Source organism: Heterodontus francisci, chromosome 34 (assembly GCF_036365525.1).
Source record: "Heterodontus francisci isolate sHetFra1 chromosome 34, sHetFra1.hap1, whole genome shotgun sequence".
Classification (NCBI taxonomy): Eukaryota; Metazoa; Chordata; class Chondrichthyes; order Heterodontiformes; family Heterodontidae; genus Heterodontus; species Heterodontus francisci.
In genome coordinates, this window is record NC_090404.1 from 37,221,459 (window position 1) to 37,227,458 (window position 6,000).

The window sequence follows — 6,000 nt, forward strand, 5'->3', positions numbered from 1 at the left end:
TGGTCCATCTTGTTTCATTGTTTATTGACATCATAGCGGTTAGATGCATCTGAGAGGCTTGCTGGGCCGTTTCAGAAGGCATGTTAAAGTCAACCACATTGCTGTGGATCTGGAGCCATTGTTAGTAGCAGCATATAGTTTTGTTGGAAGAGTACAAATACACTCTACTGGCACAGAGTTCATGTGAACAGAAATGACTACCTGGTAGCAAAAAAATAACAGGCAACCATTTCAATAAATCATATGCTTATATTTCATGATAAGTCAATAGTGTTGAGAATGAAATAAATGTCATTCAGAGGGATAGGGTTATCACTGTAAAAAATGCAACTGTCAACCAACCCTTAACACGTCCCTTGGCATATCATTGAGAGTGTCTCATTTTAAGAGATAGATATCTTCCATCCCACTGCATCTTTCAGCAAATATAGTGAACTATTTTGGATCACATATTCTCTGTATGAGAATTGTATTATATTATAAATAGATATCGAATGAACTTTGATCTCCAGGTTGTAGAGCAGCATGATCCAGTAGATGTGTTGGTGTTAATTTTTCAATATTCGCTAGATTCTGGAAAGGTTCCATTGGACTGGAAAATAGCTCAATTCAAGAAGTGGCGGGGGTGGGGGGGCGGGTGGTGGGGGGCGCAGGGGAGGGGGGAGTGGTGGTTGGTGGGGGAGGGGGTTGTGGTGAGAGACAGAAAACAGGTAACTATAGGCTTGACGTCTGTCGTGGGGAAGGTGTTGGAAGCGATTATTAAGGAGATTGTAGCTGAGAACTTAGAAAAATTCAAAATAATCAGGAATATTCAGCATGGTTTTGTGAAAGCGAAATCATGTTTCACCAATTTGTTGGAGTTCTTTGAAGGAGTGGAAAATGCTGTGGATAAAGGGGAGCCCGTTGACGTACTGCACTTGGATTTCCAGAAGGCATTTGACAAAGTGCCAGATAAAATGTTATTGTGCAAAGTAGGAGCTCATGGTGGAGTGGGTAACATACTAGCATGGATAGAAGATTGGTTGGCTAGCAGAAAACATAGAATATGCATAAATGGGTTCTATTCTGATTGGCAGGACGTGAAGAGTGGAGTCCTGCAGGGGTCTGTGCTGGGGCCTCAACTTCTTACAATTTATATCAATGACTTGGGTGAAGGGAATGATGGCACAGCAGCTAAATTTACAGATGACACAATGATAGGTAGGAAAGTGCGTTGTGAAGAGAATATGAGGAGGTTGCTGGCCCACATAGATAGGCTGAATGTGTGGGAACAAATCTGGCAGATGGAGTATAATGTAAGAAAATGTATAGTTATTCACTTTGGCAGGGAGAGTAAAACTTAAATGGAGAACGGCTGCAGAATTTTGACGTGCAGAAGGATCTAGGTGTTCTAGTGCGTAAGTCACAAAAAGTTAGTATGCAGATACAGCAAGTAATAAAGAAGGCTAATGGAATGGTATCCTTTAAAATGGAAGGAATTGAAAATAAAAGTAAGGATGTCATGCTTCAGTTATACAAGGCATTAGTGAGCCCACATCTCGAATACTGTGTGCAGTTTTGATCTCCTGATTTAAGGAAGGATGTAAATACATTGGAAGCTGTTCAGGGGAGGTTTACTAGATTGATCCCTAGAATGAGTGGGTTGTCTTATGAGGAAAGGTTGGACAGACTGAGCCTGTTTTGACTGGAGTTTAGAAGAATGAGGGGAGACTTGGTTGAAGTTTATAAAATCCTGAACGGTCTTGACAAGGTCAATGTGGAGAGGCTGTTTCCTCTTGGGTGTCAGTCTGTTTTAAAATTAGGGGTCGACCTTTTAGGACAGAGATGGGGATATTTTTCTCTCAGTGGGTTATGCGATTTTGGAACTCTCTGCCTCAGAAGGTGATGGAGGCGAAGTCATTGAATATTTTTAAAGTGCAAGTAAATAGATTCTTGATAGATAAGGGAACCAAGGGCTATTGTGGGTAGATGGGAGAGTGGAATTCGAATACAAACAGATCAACCATGATCTTATTGAACGGCAGAGCAGGCTCGAGGGGCCGAATGGCCTACTTCTGCTCCTAGATCATATGTTCGTATGTTCGTTTATTCGTATGATCTGTGATATTGTCAGTGAGAATGAGTTAAATGTAGATTCGGATAGAGTTGTTGCAGAAGTTGCAAACTCCTTAGGTTGTGTAGTCAGTGTTTGGTTCCCTTGAGCAAAAGGCATCCGTATCAATGAGGATGAAATTTAATATGTGAAGAAACAGTTCGAGGAATTGGGGCGGCATGTTAACTGCAAGTTAAAAAGTGTTCATTTTAACAATACAGTTACAGTGCTGACACCATCTCTTAATACAGAGTCAAACTGGTATTGGAATAAGTGATTTAATGTTTGTAATTGAGGATAATCATGTCTGCTCTGCTACTGAATTGTAACTGAGTCTGTGTTGTGCACCTTTTGAAGATCAGAAACTAACAACACGGAGGCAGTGAAGGCAAATTATATTATAGCACATTGCAAAGCTGCAGTCAATCAATTGGTAATTTCTAGGCCTGAACCAGGAAAAGAATGGCTCAAAAAAAGCTGGATTGTCACAAAGATCCAATTAATTTCACAATTCCTTTCAGAGATCGGAACCCGCTTTCCCGACCAGGTCTGACCTCCACGTAACTCCAGTTAGCTATGACTGATTGATTCTCAAACGCTGTCAAGTGATTATGTTTAACGTTGAGAAATGCTGAAACATCTGGAACTAATCGCTGCACCTTAAGTGTGGCAGCAATAACAGATTGAAAAGACTATTTGTAAACCACGTGCATATCAGGACACAATGAAACTGTCTTCATTGATTTCTGATCGCAACTGTACCAGTTCCTATCTTTCTGCAGAGTGCCCAACCTGGCCCAATGTTGTTGCTTCTGATCATTCACTGGCAGCCTTTTCTGTTAGAACAGACGCCATTGATGAAGTTGGTTGCTGTAAACCATTCCACTAACTCAGTGGCAAATACCTATTCAAATATGTATTAATTAAGATTACAAATGTTAACTGAGTAGAGGGTTTAATCTAGGAGTCTCAAAGTCAGTTGGTTAGGGTGATATTAACATAGTGACTGTGTTGTGTGTCATCTGACAATCAAATATATGAAGGCCCAACCTGCAAGTAAACTGGTCTCAAAAATCCTATCCGTGTGAGAAAGGAACTCATAAAATGCGTGACGTCATGATGGAGCTTGTTCTACTCAAACGGACCATTATCCAGCAGGTTACTCACTGCCAAGAGTAATATTTGCACCACACAAGTGCCAGGCAATGACCATCTCCAACAAGAGAAAATCTAACCATCTCCCCTTGAAATTATGATCGCTGAATCCCCCACTATCAACCTCCTGGGGTTTACCATTAATCGAAAACTGAACTGGAAGAGCTGTACAAATACCATGACTACAAGAGCAGGTCAGAGGCTAGGAATCCTGCGGCGAGTAATTCACCTCCTGACTCCCCAAAACCTGTCCACCATCTACAATGCACAGGCAAGGAATGGAATGGAATACTCTCCACTTGCCTGGATAGATGTCGCTCCAACAACACGCAAGAAGCTCGACACCATCCAGGGCAAAGCAGCCCGCTTGATCGGCACCCCATCCACTACCTTCAGCATTCACTTCCTTCATCACTGACGCACAGTTCCAACAATGTGTACCATCTACAAAATGCACTGCAGCAACGCAACAAGGCTCCCTCACAGTACCGACCGAACCTGCGACCTCCACTGCCTACAAGGACAAGGGTAGCAGATGCATGGGAACACCACCACCTGTAAGTTCCCCTCCAAGCCACCGACATCAAAACTTGGAACTATATCGCGGTTCTTTCACTGTGGCTGGGTCAAAATCCTGGAACTCTCTTCCTAACAGCACTATGGGTGTACTTACATCCCAAGGGATGCAGTGGTTCAAGAAGGCGGCTCACCACCACTTCCTCAAGGGCAATTGGGGATGGGCAATAAATGCTGGCCTTGCCAGCGACGCCCACATCCCATGAACAAAAAAATGTCACCTTTGGAAATTTAGCAAAACATATTGTCATATTTCGCTTAATGCAATTAAAAACACACAGAAAGGCCGTGATGCAGAATAAATACAATAATTCCTTTTATGAACTGCTGAGCTAACAGACAGTAAGCACCTCTGAATTGTCAGTATCACGCAGCCTTCAGATACCTTGGCAATATTTGCATCGATACTTTGAAGATAGAACCATATTAATGCTGTAGTGTGGCGAGTCGAAGAGACTTAGCAGTTGGCAGGAAGAAAGACAAAGCGCAAGGGGAGAGCCAACTGTGTAACAGCCCCGACAAACAAATTTTTCTGCAGCACCTGTGGAAGAGCCTGTCACTCTAGAATTGGCCTTTATAGCCACTCCAGGCGCTTCTCCACACACCACTGACCACCTCCAGGCGCTTACACATTGTCTCTCGAGATAAGGAGGCCAAAGAAGAAGGAGGAGAAGAATCTGTAATGAATGCGTTTAAAATGCTTGGAAGGATCTAGGGCCAGATAATTGCGTGGCTGATTTACACTAGGTAGATAGTTAGTTGTGGAAATATGGCAGGGCAGTTGAAAGCCTTTACATCCTCTGCCAAATGGGAACTTCAGGACACTCCATGTGTCCCAGAAACTGCATGCGCCGGCAGTCTCTCTGGCCACTCCAGTTACAGCTCAGGATTTCTGAACTTGAGGAGTGGCTGGAAATATTGCAGGACATACTGGAGGCTGAAAGTTGTTGATTTATTTATTTACAGATACAGCACTGAAACAGGCCCTTCAGCCCACCGAGTCTGTGCTGACCATCAACCACCCATTTATACTAATCCTACATTAATCCCATATTCCTACCACATCCCCACCACCTACCTATATTAGGGCAATTTATAATGGCCAATTTGCCTATCACCCTGCAAGTCTTTGGCTGTGGGAGGAAGCCAGAGCACCCAGCGAGAACCCACGTGGTCACAGGGAGAACTTGCAAACGCCGGACAGGCAGTACCCAGAATCAAACCCGGGCTGCTAGAGCTGTGAGGCTGTGGTGTTAACCACTGCGCCACTGTGCCAGGATCTTGCGTTCCAGAAGTTGAAAAATCACAGCCACAGAGAGTTCAGGTAAACACTCCGTGGGTAGGAGGGAGAATACGCAGATAGTCCTGGAATCTTCCGGGAGTACGGCACTCACAAATCAGATTTCAGCGATGAATACCCGTGAGGGCAACGGAACATCGGGGGATTGCAGTCTAAAGCACATCCACAGGACTGTGTGACAACTGACTACACGGGGTGGTGGGGGATGGGCAGAGCAGAGTGTAGAAATGCAGTTATCATCATCGGGATTCAATTCCTCGAGGGGTGGAGGGGGTGGTAGGCAGGCTTCTCTGTAACAACCAACGTCTCACATGAATCTTAGAAACATTGGATCATGTAGTAATCAAGGAGACCATATAGTCAATCGAGGGTGTGCTGTCTCTATGAAAGAGCTATCCAATTATATCAAATTAATCCTACTCCACTACTATTTCCCCATAGCCCTGTAGACATTTCCTCTGCCAGTATTTATACAATTCCCTAATGAGATTTATTACACCTTCTGCCTCCACCATATTTAACTCAGTGCAATCCAGATCACAAGAAGTCACTGGGTAAAAGAACCTCTCCTTATGTCGCCATTGTTTTTTTTCTGTCCTCTGGTTACTCACCCTCCTGCCACTGGAAACAATGTCTCCTCCTTCACACGATCAACATTTTTTGATTAAATCTCCCCTTAATTTTCTCTGCCCATAGGAGATCAATTAAAGTTTCTCAAGTCTCTCTGTATAACTGAAATACTTCATCTCTGGTAACATCCTAGTAAATCTCCTTGGCACACTCACGAAGGCATTGACATTCTTTCCCATAGAGTCATTGAATTATACCGCACAGAAACAGGCCCTTCGGCCCATCGTGTCGGTGCTGGCCATCAAGC